Source organism: Drosophila novamexicana, unplaced genomic scaffold (assembly GCF_003285875.2).
Source record: "Drosophila novamexicana strain 15010-1031.04,08,12 unplaced genomic scaffold, DnovRS2.1 tig00000108-arrow-pilon, whole genome shotgun sequence".
NCBI classification, from domain to species: Eukaryota; Metazoa; Arthropoda; class Insecta; order Diptera; family Drosophilidae; genus Drosophila; species Drosophila novamexicana.
The window spans coordinates 4818590-4830830 of NW_020824772.1; the positions used below are offsets into that span (position 1 = coordinate 4818590).

Below are 12241 nucleotides of genomic sequence, written 5' to 3' on the forward strand. Positions count from 1 at the left end.
TGTCGAAATTTCAGTTTCATGTGAAATTTTGTATCCTTTACCTTGGTTTCAATTATAAGCATTTCAAATGCAATTAAATTTGTACAATAGCAAGTCATTATTTTAGTCAGCTTAGAGTCTTGTACGGCTTATATACCATTAAAATATTAAATACAGAGTCGTCAAAGGTCTCGATGATGTAGCCAGTTCATCCGCTTAAATTCAGAAACTATCCGAAGCCTCTTAAGCCCAATAAATCAAACAAGAAACTAATTAGAAGCCTTTAGAATAGCGGTGAAAAACAGCGTTGTGCCGCGAGTACCTTCCTACAGGGTATCGTCGCGCAATCTCTTAGCATGACTGTTCTAACATTTTGGTGTCTGATTCTTTACACTCGGCTGCATATCATCAAATTTACATTGTTGTTTTGCCAAAATTGAAAAGTGTTTTTCTTTTTTTCTGCTTTGTTCTGTTTGTGCCCTTTTGAAATGCGCATATTTATGAGGCCGGTATCTAGTTGTTTATTCATAAGATTTTGTCGTGAAACGCTGCTCTGATTTGATTTGTTGGTATGTATTTGGCCACGCTGCCTACCCGCTGGTGCCCCTACTTTATCACAAAGTTTCATAACAATGCCTGGGATCTTGTTTAATCGTTTTGACCTCTAACCGAGTGTAAACTCAAACGGCTGTTTTGATTAGCATTTAACATTAAATGCACTAATTAGCATTGTGTGCCGCACCAGGGATATGTAATACAAATGATAAATCAAACGGCAAGCCAAATACAGCATTGTGCGTAGCACATGCATATTCACAAGCTCGCACATTCTCGCGCACAAGCAGCCTTGTACATGCGATACTTGCAACACTATACAAGTTGCAACTGTGCCATTGCCACCACATGCATCGCACTGTTTCGCCTGCGGCAAATGTTGAAATGCGCAAATGTTTGTTTTTGTATCGCGTATACGCAGAGTAAACAGATAGAAATTTATATGTTGTATTTGCAGTGCATGGGATTAAATTTATTTTTATGTAGAACGCGACAGGTGAGTCGGGTACATGGGCTAATAACAGTTTAAATATATACACAAGTAAATCTGTATGGTTATGTGTAATGACGAGCGTTGATTTTTAATTAAGGACTTCAAATATGGCACTAAAAAACAATGAACAACGAGCGATAATATATTTAACACTTGCTAAATTATTAAAAATTAAAAGCTATATTTAAATTCCTTTGTGGCTTTGAAAGGTTTTTTCCGAACGCCCAATGTTCTTATATATTCTACATTAATTTATTAAATATATATTTCAGCAGCGTCGTAAATATTTCCCTTTGAAATAATTAATATTAAATGAGATACAATTATTTATTGTTAAATGTATAAAAATTAACATAATTAATTTAAGAAATATCATTTAAGAAAATTCCATTTTGTTTTATTTTATTTATTTATTTTTTTTTATTTTATTTACTTAAATAAATGTTTTTTTGCTATGACTAGGCCAATGCCTATAAAATTGCCTTCTTGCTCTCTGTGTCCGCACGGCACAAAAAATTCCATCGAAGCACCACAAAAACGCCATCAAATAATATAGGACCAGTTCGAAAAGGGAAGCCAAGCGCGAGGGCAACCACTTCAAAACAGCCTCATCGAAATCCAAACAAATTTCAACGTCTATGCGGAAGATAGCCTCGCTGCGTTCTATATTTACTTTGGACTCGACAGTGGGTCGGCATGGCGAATTTGCATTTGAAACATAATAATCATTGACCTTTTTATGGCTCCGGTACGCGCTTTTTAATAAATTGTTGACTTCCTAGCCTTGTGGGCTGAGCGAAGGCAAAATCAATGCCCCAATAAATTGTGGCAATAACCATTGTAAATATCGACAGAATTTGTCCAGCTTTTATGCTACTTCCACTGCTACTTCCTCTTGTTTTCTGTATCGTTCGTTGGCTGTCCGACTGTCTTGCTGTCGTTTTGTCAATTTTTGAGTGCGGAGTCCTAAGGAGAGATACAATTGAATTTCAGTGTTGGCAATTTAATTTCTTTTGTTGTCAGGGGCATAAACATAACGAGAGTGCTGGCACGCCCCTATTCTTTTGGCCAAGACGCCCGTTGCGTTTGGCCAAGTGCTTTACAGCTGCGATTGCTGCTGGCATTTCGTTGACAGCAGGACAATGGCAAAACACGCTGGGGTATCCGGCTCACACAAAATTAAACAAACAATGACAAGACAAGAACCGAACCGAACCTAAATGCGTGAGAAACCAGCAGCAGCAGCGCAATAGGAGCAAAATATTTCATGGAGCTGACCCCAAAAAGTGATTCATCAAAAGGCCATGCTGAGGGGCTTGCTGCCGAGCAGGGGTAGATGGGGCGTGTCAACAGCTGCGATAGCGGAAGTGTAAGACACAGCAGGCGCTGCTGCAACAATGGGTATGCCACATTATAACAATAAGAGCCGCAGCCCGCCGAGTTCAAGTAATATAAGAGCGATATTCTCAGCAATAGCCAAAAACAATGCGCAGGGCTAGAAGCGGCACAAGGTCACGGCTTGTTGACCAAAAATTCACTACCCACAAATGAGTGTCATGCTCCCGCCTGGTTTGCTAGCTGACCCATTGCGGCTGGCAGCCAGGCATATCAATTGCTCTCTTCAAGTCCTAGTTCTCATTCAATTCAGGCAAACAAGGCAGAATTGCAGCTAGTCCGTCAGTCAGTCAGTGACCAAGTAGTCAGCCCATCAGTTGTTTGGGCTTTGAGAGTCTTACGGCAGACTGCACAAAACTGAACTTGATTTTTGGCCACAGTTTGCACTTGCGGGCCCCAAATAGGAATAACAGCCACAGCCCTAGTCTGCTGTAACAGAGTGAAGGCCGAAACAGTTTGTATTGCTTTTGTGTGGACTTGGGTGCGGGGCAAGGTTTTCGGCTAAAACAATTGTTGTCGTTTGTTACACCTCTGTGCACAGATGCTTGACCCAGTAAGCAATGAACTACGGCTGTCTGCATTTCGGAGGCTTAGGATAGGCAGCAGCAGGTGGAGAAAAATCGTAAAGCAAGCCACTTCATGCACAACCAAACAGCAATCAGAAGGCACCACGCAAAGAAAAAGGCCAGCAATCAGCGGGGCAAAGAAACTGAGGTAAATCAAATACAAAACAAACAAAAGAAAATCTGTTTGCTGAAAGTTGCCACTTTAGTTCAATTTTAGTAGACTTGCAGACTGGCAACGACTAACCTAGCATATTTGTGCAGCTCATAAACTATTTAAACGAGAAATAGCTATAAAACTTAGCAAATGATTCCTTCCACCTTCTTCTTTGGCAGTAACTTTGTTTGAAATTTTAAATTGGCAACCATGTTTCCATTAGCAGCATCAGATGTTGTGCACTTTGATGAAACTTAATCGAATCAACTGTTATTGAACTACGTTCGGCTTACTTGTTGCCCCAATCAACCATTGCTAGCTATTGATATCTGAAAAGTCGATACAGGCGGAACAGGCAAATGGGCAGGCGAATGGCTACTCCTCCAACAGCTTTAGAGATACCTGGCGTACTAAAAATACTAATAAAGTTATTTTTAAAACTGCAAAAGTGATTTAGGGTTAAGAAAATGCCTCTTATTCTTTAAAGCATAGGCTTTGCCAGCATTAGGGAAGTTGGATTTGACAACTCTTTATAGATTATATTTAATTAAATATACACTAAAGCTTCAAGTTTATTTCTGCAATCCCAGCCGCTTTGCAGCATTTTTTTAATTTTTCCCAATAATCTAAAATTCGTAAAAGCAGTTAGTTTTTAGCAAAAATTGAAATTTTTAACCCGTTTGGAAAAGAATCGATCAAATTGGGATGATTCGCCAGGAAGACCTAAGAATCTTTATACACGAACAACTTTTGAGAAAATGGGAAAGTTATTACAGTGAACACCATCTTGGATGGACAGCAACATACGGGACATTTTTGTCCGCTTAAGAGGGGCACCGCCTAATGGGAGTATCCGTTAGAAGCACCGTTTGTTAACATATATCTTCCCATCTTAAGACTAACAAAAATAATGAAAATCGTGGGCTAAAAGTCCAGCGTATCCTTTTTAGCCCCCTGCCTATACATATGCCTATTTAAATAACATCATCGACTTGTGGATCTGGTACTTATCAAGCGTGTGTAAACATGACATGCGTGCATTTATGCAATTTGCAAACCATTTCTCCTCTTTCTCTTTGGTCTCGAAAAGGCATGAACCTTATCCAGTAGCTTAAGGAGGGCATTTGAATCGACTGATGATTCAAGGGAGGTTGTTAGCCGAGAAATTGTGGGAACACAGTACAGTTAGCGCATAGTATTGGACCAAGCCAACTTTCTTGACTTAGAGTCTGAGATGGCATCATTGCTCTTTTATTGCTTGGATGCCCAGCCAAATACAATCAAACGCCTACAGTTCTGCGCTCAAATGCAATGCGAATCTCCGAAGTACTTGTTTCCAACCACTCTGTGCAATTTTAAATAATAAGTTTTTTTTGCAATTTATTCAGTATTCACTATTGGAAAGTTTGATTTTCTAAAATGTAATATTGATTTCGTTGGGTTGGCAGCTATTGGTATTTTTAAATAAATAATAAATAAAAGAGTTTCTGGCATAATTTCTTATAAGCCGTATTGTCGCGACTTGCTTAATGATCACTTACTTACTTCTCCCAAAAATGCCCACACAAAAATGCCGCCATTAGCATCATCTACGTTGTCAAATTCAACCAATGTTGTGATTCCAAAAAGCCAAAAGCTTCCTTTGGGCGGATGTTACGTTTCCTGGAAATTGTCGGAAATAGCGATTTGAAGATGAGAAATTTTGCTGCCTGCGCTGCGACGTTGCGTCGCGTTGACAACGCCTACATTTATGTTATTATGTTGATGGCAGCCAGATGTCCTACCCTGCCCAGCTGTTGTTTGTATAATTTTTGGTTCAGGTAGCATTACGATAAAAACAAAAAACACAAAAATAAAAAAATAAAAGAAAAAAAAACATAAACAGAGCAGTCTTTAAGCCAACCGGAATCTATAACAATGATGCGTAAGCAGCTTTCAGAAAGGCATTTCCTCGAGAGCTTGTCCATTCGACTAATGCAATCACTGTCAATGCCAATGCATTTGATGTTAAGTTAAGGGGCCAAAACACTTACTTAATGGAAATTACTTGAGAGCCGTACTCGACAAGCTACTCGTACACAGCCAACGATAGGCACGGCCAAGAGCTGAGCAATCACGTGCCGAGAGCAAGCTTCTCAAGCCGAGCAGGGGAAGGCGATGGAGCTACTTGAGTGTGTCATGTCCGCTCGATTTTTGCTAAAAATCATTTAACGGCTTGTGTTTGATATGTGAGATACTCCCCAATACATACAAAAATGTAGAGAGACAGAGAGAGCGAAAGAGAGTGAGAGGGAGAATGAGAAAGTGAGAGAAGCACATGCGAAATGCTGTCAATTGATTGAATCGGCACCGGGACACAGAACTGTTTAAATTTTTACTTGCCCGTTGTCAGCAGCAATGTCACAGCACGTAATAGGTACGTGTGACTCTCTGTTTGTCTGTATGTATATGTGTGTGCGTGTGTGTCTGTCGGACTGAGTGTTTAGCAATTTCAAACTGGTTGTGTTCAATCAGAATGGTTCTGCGAACGCCCAGGCAAACACAGGTATCATCCACGACACCGACATCAGCATCTAATCGTCGTCATCATCAACAATGCTAGCTCGCCATGGAATGCTGGGCTGAACCAGCTCTTCCTTCTGTTTGCTAAGATGTGTAAGAGGTAAACAGCAGGTTGGTTGGTCCACGCAGGACATTTAAGAAGTTCATCGAACAACATCTTGGTTACGCATATTTTCACCTGCGCGCTTGCAGAACTTGCTTGAATTTAAAGGAGCAAGTAATATGAGCACTCATTCCCTTGAATTGCTAATGATATGCATGTTGTTCTCTGATTGTTGATGGCACTTAACATATAGTCTATATATCATGTAATTGCTGTCCCAGCCAGGCGCCACACATATGCAAAAGTGTCTATGTGTAACCCACTGACCTTAATGCAAAATTACAAAACACAATCACAAAATGCACAACAAAAGGCCAAAAACTTTACGCATAAATAAAACTTGAAGCAGCAGCATCTCCTTGGCCCAGGTCAAAGATAATAATAATAAAAAACCGCTCAAAGATGGTGCCAGCAGCAAAAACAAAAGAAAAATAAAAACCAAAACAAAAGAAAACGCAAAACAAAATTTGAAATCTTTTTTCTCAACCTTTTTGCCATTTTTATTTCATATTGCGTGGAGTTGAGTGAGTTAGCGTTGGCATTTGTCAGTTGTTGCCTGTCAGCGCGCACTTCCTCCACTTGCTGTATGTTTATATATATATATATGCATATAAATATATATATGTATATATACTCAGTCTCTATGTATCTATGGGAGTCATGCCAGAGTTCGCACAGTCTACAACTTGCAGCAACTTTTAATAAACTTGCCAACTATTTTCCTTTTTCTTCTCCGAATTTCTCTACTTTAATACCCTGTAATTATATAAGTATTTCTATAAAAATTTATTTGACTAGGCGCAAAGGACGAACATGTGTACATTTATATACATATCATGTCAAAATTCAAATCATAAGGTGACTTTCAACACAACTTAAAAAGATAAGCCCAGTTTAACACTAGCTAAGCTAGCTTTCTATTCAAAATGTTGACAATTAAACTTATTTGTATAATAATTTAAACTATGAAATAGTGTTGAGCATTATCTGAGCTCAACTCCATAGGTTATGCATATAACTTAGCCAATTATAGCAAAACCCTGTCTCTAATACAAATGCGAATGTATTCCTCACTTATGATGCATGCACTGGGCATAGGGTATATTCCAGTTAGGTACTCTTAACTGTTGCTTGGGTTGTTTTATTTTTTTTTTGCAAGTGGTGCAAAAGCTGCTATAGTTAAAAAAAATAAAAAATAAACCTGCCCGGGGCTAAAAAAAACTTTTACAACCAGACTCAAATAGAAGTTGTAAAAATGGCGTATTGTTTTGCAAAATACTTGACCAAGCACGATTGTCGAGACACTGGCACAGTGGCAGAGTTTTCGGACGACAAATTGTCAAGTTTTATGCATTGGTAGACTTCATTTTTATGAGCCCACCAATTGATGCGTATTTGATGGCCATTTAAGTGGGCTCTTCGAAAATCATGACAACGTCCTACAGCTGCACCATTTGGCGGCTCCATGGCAATATGATTGCTGCCGCAGTTGTGGACGCTAATTAGCAGAGAAAATGACGAGCGTGTGCTGCGGCAATGTTATCCCGCAACTAAAATATTAGCTCAATTTTGCGAGAAAACCGCCAAAATATTTTAGACATCTGTGTTAGTTTATGTGTGGATGTGTGTGTGTGCATGCGTGTGTACTTAGTATCTACTGCGGCAGTAGCTTTGCTGTGGCTGGCAACGACGACTTTCGTTGAAATTATACCGAGTTAGCATTACAAGCTATATTCTGACATAAGCACATCATTACACTAGCTTGTAACTTGCAGAGTAGTGTTAGAAGACCCCCTCTGCCCACCACTGCCTACCACTCCCTTGCCAACAGCAGGCTTGCCGCAGCGCTTGTAAAGTGCGTCTATGCCTGCCGGTTCGCCAGCTTGTTGCATACATTTTGGCGCACTAATTAAAGAAAATTTGCACAGCAAACAAGGCAAGAGCGGCACGAGAGAAAGAGACAGCCAAAGCGACAGCAACTGCTTTGCAATTTGTTTATTTACATTTACCTTGCTGGAAAATTTGCATAAATTGCATTGCAAACAATTTAAGAAACGGCTACAAATGCCTTGAGCTAGAACAACATTTGTGCAGATGATTAAAAACTGAGTGCAATGTGAAAGGAAATTGAAAATTGAAATAATTTACGTTATTTGCAACCAATGCACTATGCACTATGTACTTAACTTGCACGTTTTGGTTTAATTCGTTTTGCGGAACCTAAATATATAAATATAATAATTCTTATTTTGAGAAACTCTCAACACATTTTAGTTACTTTAAACATTTTTGAAATAACTAAGAGTTGATCTCTAAATTTAACGTATTTATCCTTCTGTTAAATAAACAATAAGACATAAATTTAACAAAGAAATAAACTCATATTTTATTATACAATAAATGTGTCTTAGATTTGCGACCTAACGGGTTGTTGTGGTATTATTTTATTATTCATCCGACTGTATGCAGATTAAAAAATAAAGTTTTTTAATTAGCATCCTTAAGCGTAGCTGAATTTTTAAAATGTTATAGTATAATAATGTTGAAGACTAAATGCTAAGCACATTAAAAGGAATTTGTTTTTTTTTTCGCCCTTCAATGTAGAGCTGGTGAATTCATTGCGTCAAAGCAACCCGAAAAGCTGCTACTACCGGCAAGAAGAGCAGATTAAATATATATTTAGAACGTATTCAAATGCTTAAAGAGTGCACTCCAAATGTAAGGATGCTAAATTGCAGATAATTTCAGATGAATTTCGCTGATTTCAATAGAAACGAAATAAGAGAATGGAAATGCATTTAATGCAATGTGTAGGTAAGCATGGAATAAATTGAGCAATTGGATATCAGCTGTCAGTTCGTTGGCATTACTTACGGAGTACTCGAAAGCCACATCATAAGGATGCCTCTGAATAGGGGTTAGGGCGCAAAGCATAAAAATGTGGTTCTCTTGCAAATAATTCACTTTCATTACATTAAAAGTAAGTTGAAAGTGAACAAAAATAAAGCTGCATAACCGCGACTTAATGAGTGCCCAAAACGTGGCTATGCCACGCCCTACGCTCCCCGTACCCCCTCCCCACCCTACCCGCGCCTCGCTCATTAAAAGTAACCAAACTGGCGGGGCCACAAACCAAAACACAACAACAAACGGCGACCGCAACACATGAAAAGCGGACAGGACAAAAAGGCAGCGCTCCGGGTGCCTCAGCCCACGTCACAGCCATCAACGCTAATGACAAAAGCGCGCAAAGTTTGCATTTGCTAGTGGGGCGCGGCAGAAGGACCAGGACGGACAACGGGGGAGCAGGCTGACACTAAACACGGCCACGGGGTGTGTCCAGCAGGCGAGCACAAAAATCACAAAAGAGCATAAAATTAGCGAGCGATGCCGCTTCAGCTCCTTTAGCAATCTGCTCACCTAACCCCTCTTCTGTCTCCCTCTCGCTCTGCCCGGTCGACTTTGTGTCGTTACTTTATTTTAAATTTGCTCCACAAAGGCTGCTCAGTAATGGGAAGTAGGCGGGAGCAGCGTAGAGTGCGGCTAGCAGCCAGCACGAGCCCTCCCATGATGAATTCATGCCCATCATTTTGCTTGTAACTAAACTTGTGATTGTTGTTGTGGTTGTTGCTCGCTGTGGCTGGGGCAGAGGGAGCAGCAGCAGCAAAAGCAGAGTTGCTGTCCTGATTTTTCACCGCCGTCGTCATCGTCATCGTGGTTGTCGTTGTCGTTGCCGTTGTCCTCGCACTTACACAAGCTGGTCATTAGCTGCGCCTGGCAGCAAATTATTTGGCTGGGCGCGGCACCAGTAACCATATTGTTGTTGTGGCTTTCGCCACGAAGCCTCTGCTGCTGCCACCACTGATGTTGTTCTTCTTGTAGGCGGCTATGATAAGCATCAGCGGGGAGCAGTGCTGCAACAGCAGCAGCAGCAGCACCAGCACCAGCCACATCAGCTACAACAACAAGCAGGCCTTGTTGGTCACTGGAGCACAAATTTTCGCGTGCGTTGCGCCATAAGTTTAATTTTTCAGTTGGGCATTGCCTACTACGTCGTCGTCCTGTTATGTTGTTATTGCTGGAGTAGCATTTCATTGAGCGTGTTGCTGAAATTTTCATGTCAAGTACTTAAAACTGCTGTTGTTGTCGTTGGCGAACTCATATTTGAGCCCCAACGCAATCTAGAAAATATATGTAAAATGTTGTTGAGCAATTTTTTAAAAGGAATATGCTTAAAAATTAACGCAATTTGTATGTTTCATAATAATATTTAGGGGGCGGCAGCCGTAGCCTTAGTAGCTTAATGAAAATTACATGAATTATGCTGCTGAGGTTTGTCTGGAAATTGAAGTGGGGGATTTAATTAAGGAGATTGCAGTTAAGCACATTTTCTTATATTAATGAGTTTGAGGTAGGCAAATTATCATATAATAACAGAATTAGACTTGGTGATTTTTTAATAAATCCAGAGCTGAAACTATAATATAAAATAAATGATAATCCACAATTAAAGAAGGCATAATAAGGCACCATAATCAAAATGATGCGAAGCACGGTACAAAGTAGAGTCATGGGAGTTTGCAGTCTATTATAGCTTATGTTTTTATGGATTTAGAAATAAATGGTTATAATAGGATCATAAAATATGTTCGACAGTGCCCGTCAATTTATCTTCATTTCGTTTTCCGTGAATCTGCTAAACACAGTGCTTAGCTTAGCTTTTCTGCTGCCCATTCGGGACACACAAGCGTATTACTTATAAATAACAGACATAAAATGGATAAATAAAATCTATTAGCATTCTAATGATTTATTAACATGCACTTATGGTACTTATGTCTTCTGTCCGGTCATAGACAAATATTGCTCTCACTCAATTGGATGTAATGTATGCAATGCAATTTAGCTGGGATGAATAAAAGGCACATTACGTATACGCAAGGTAGACGCTTTGGCAGCTAGCATGAAATTATTGTGCGGCAACATTGATTGCATTGCAGAAACTTTTTTGCCTTAATAAAAATGTAAATTTTTATTGTTTCAAGATTTATTATTCGAATTTTTCGTGTGTCCTAAAAGCAAAACTGCTGATTTGCAGGGATTATTTCAGCACAGAGGCTGGCACCTAGCAAATAGCTCATCGGGTCTTGTATCGTATAAATGTATTTGTATATATGTATGGGTATGGGTATGAGTATATATCAGAGAGGTGAACAAATCGATGGGATTTTTATGTCGCGCTCGGCTGCCACGTGGCAGCATTTTTATGTTTCTGTTTGAAATTTATTATCGTTGCTAACTGTTTTTATGATTCTATTTGATGATTGTTTTGGTTTTGAGGCTTAGCTTTTGGCTCGCCCCCCACTTTAAAGGCGCTCCATGTTAAAATCATAAATAAATCTCGCCTGTCTGTAACTGACGGCTGTGGGCTTTACGTATTTTGTCTGCTGCGGATTAACGCTTTAAAACGCAGCTAAAAATATCTTACTCTGGTCGTTGAACACGCAGAGAATAAATGCTATTTTTTAAAGCCGATAACAATATAGCCTTGAGTTGGAAGCAATGGCACGTTGTAATAAAAGCCAAAAGCCTCTGGTTCAATCAATGCCACAGCCTGTCCATCAGCCGTAAACAAGCCCAATAGGGCGCCAAATTGACGGATGTACGTAAAGAGCTTCAATTTTCATTCCTACTTGGGCATGCCGAAAATGTGTGCTGAAAGTTGCGTGAAAGAATGATTTAATGAATTTCCCAGGCTTTCCGGCAATAAAATAATTTAATTTCGACCTAGTCAAGCAGTCAGCAGCCAGCGGGCTGAGGCTCCAGCTAATGCTGGCTCATCATTAAAACGTCAAGAGGCTCAAAAAAGTGCGCAAATCCCCGCATAATTTAATAATGTCAAAGTTTTGGGCGGGGGCCATGGAGTCTCTATAGGTATCCAAAGTGGTTGCGTGTCGCATAATAAAATGTCAGGCCGGAAGCAGGCACTTGCCTTGTCTCTCAGTTAGCCCAGATTTCGGCTAGCATTGCGTTCAAGGCAGCTAATCTATGAGATGTGCGGCGTCTAAGCCGCCAGCTTGAATATTTCAGCATTAACTCCATTAAAGTCAATATTATGAATTTTAATTTTGTGCCTGTGATATAAGCTGTGTGTCACTCGAGCAAAAGACGTGCCAAACAGCTAGACAATTGAGGGGAGCTGCTGCTGCATACTTTGAGGCGCAGCCAAAGACAACTCAAATGTTAGTAAAAAAACAAAACCACAGAATTCCAGTTGATTCCAGTTAAAATGGACAATGCTGGAGCTAAGCGCGGGGCGTGCTCGTGAAACGTCTCGCCAATCGTCTTACAAGTGCAATGTCAATTTGTGCACAAAGGATGATAAGGATTTATGTCAAATGCTTGTGCTGTTTGAGTTTTGTGAGTTTTGCCAA

The 12241-nt window shown here is 39.9% G+C and overlaps 1 protein-coding gene across 2 annotated transcripts in view; it reads right to left on the minus strand.

Annotated features, from left to right (window-relative positions):
* Positions 1-12241, minus strand: part of LOC115772096 — a 41099-nt gene that overhangs the window by 24886 nt on the left and 3972 nt on the right. Inside the window, exon 2 of one of the 2 annotated variants that reach the window (XM_030718058.1) lies at positions 4684-4804. The exons of the other annotated variant lie outside the window; for it this stretch is intronic. The gene's annotated coding sequence lies outside the window, so the exon portion shown is untranslated. The remainder of the gene's footprint in view (positions 1-4683; positions 4805-12241) is intronic. 2 annotated transcript variants of the gene reach the window in all.